We start from the raw sequence: 1,781 nt of genomic DNA, 5'->3' as shown, positions 1-1,781 counted from the left end.
TCTCACCAGTGTATAAGGGTATAAGGGCTCCTCTTTTCCCACTTCCTCACCAATATTTGTTGTTTTTCTTGATGGGAGTCATTCTGACTGGGGTGAGACAGAGTCTCAGAAATGTTGTAATTTGCATCTCCCTGACGACTAAGGATGCTGAGCACGTTTTAGACATGTATTGGCCATTTGTGTTTCTTCTTTTGAGAACTATGTTCAGTTCATGAACCCATCTATCAATGGGATTTTTGTGCTTAATTTAAAATTTTCTGTATATAGTCTAGGTCTTAGTCAGGGTTACTGTTGCTGTGACGAGACACTATGACCAAAAGCAACTTGGGGAGGAAAAGTTTTATTTGTCTTACATTCCCGAGTTACTGTCCATTGAGGGAAACCAAGGCAGGAACTCAAGCAGGGCAGGATTCTGTAGCAGGAGATGATGCAGACAGAGTCCATGGAGGCTTGCTCCTTACCGTCTTGCTCCTCATGGCTTGCTTAGAATCCAGAAATACCAGCCCAGAGATAGCACCACCAAAAGAGGCTGGGATCTCCCCTATTAATTATTAATTAAGAAAATGCTATATAAGCTTGCATACAGCCTGATCTATGGAAACATTTTCTCAGTTGAGGTTCCCTTCCCGCAAATGACTCTAGCATGTGTCAAGTGGTCATAAAACAAGTCAGCAGGCTTTTGCTGCTATCTCCTGTCGCCTCTTCCTGCAGCCATGGTCAACCCCACCATGTACTTCGACATCACAGCTGTGATGTCAAGCCCTTGGGCCGCGTCTCCTTCGAGCTATTTGCAGACAGAGTTCCAAAGACAGCAGAAAACGTTCCCACTCTGAGCACTGGAGAGAAAGCATTTAGATGTAAGGGTTTCTCCTTTCACAGAATTATCCCAGGAGTCATATGCCTGGGTGGTGGACTTCACAAGCCATTACGGCACTGGCGGCGGGTCCATCTATGGAGAGAAATTTGAGGATGAGAACTTCATCCTGAAGCATACAGGCTCTGGCATCTTGTCCATGGCAAATGCTGACCAAACACAAATGGTTCCCAGTTTTTTAATCTGCACCGCCAAGACTGAGTGGCTGGATGGCAAACATGTGATCTCTGGGAAGGTGAAAGAAGGCATGAACATTGTGGAAGCCATGGAGAGTTTCGGGTCCAGGAATGGCAAGACCAGCAAGAAGATCACCATTCCCACTGTGGGCAACTCTAATTCTTTTGACTTGCTTCTTACCCACCACACCATTCCTTCTGTAGCTCAGGAGAGCATTCCCCACCCCATCTGCTCACACTTGTAATCTCCAGTCTTGCTGAAATTCTTTGGGTTCCATATTTTCCTCATTCCCCTCCAAGTCTAGTTGGATTTCAGAGTAAGTTTATGATTATGAATAAAGACTAAGTAAGAAAAAAACAAGCCAGCAAGACTATATATTAATTCCTTATCAGATACGTAGTTGCCAAATATTTTTTTGTTCATGCTGTCATTGTCTCTTTACTATAGCTATTCTTTCCTTTTACTTGTTTACTATAGCTATTGTTTACTATAGCTATTTTAGTTTTATGTAATACCATTTGTCAATTCTTGGAATTATTTCTTGTGCTTATTAGAGTCCTTTTTAAAGAAAGTCCTTGCCTATGCCTATATCTTGGAGAGTTTTCCCTGTGTGCTCCTCCAGCAGCTTAAAGGTATCAGGTTGTATTGTGAAGATCTTCAATATATTTTGGATTGATTTTTGTGAAGGGTAAGAGATATAGATCTAGGTCCAATCTTTGACAGGAAGATA

At 42.3% G+C, this 1,781-nt stretch overlaps 1 pseudogene; it reads left to right on the top strand.

Annotated features, from left to right (window-relative positions):
* Positions 1-697: 697 nt before the first annotated feature.
* Positions 698-1,295, top strand: LOC100754388 (annotated as a pseudogene).
* Positions 1,296-1,781: the final 486 nt, after the last annotated feature.

Source organism: Cricetulus griseus, chromosome 3, assembly GCF_003668045.3.
Source record: "Cricetulus griseus strain 17A/GY chromosome 3, alternate assembly CriGri-PICRH-1.0, whole genome shotgun sequence".
NCBI lineage: Eukaryota > Metazoa > Chordata > Mammalia > Rodentia > Cricetidae > Cricetulus > Cricetulus griseus.
The sequence above is the reverse complement of the archived record's forward strand: the minus strand, read 5'-3'. Positions and strand labels throughout refer to the sequence as shown.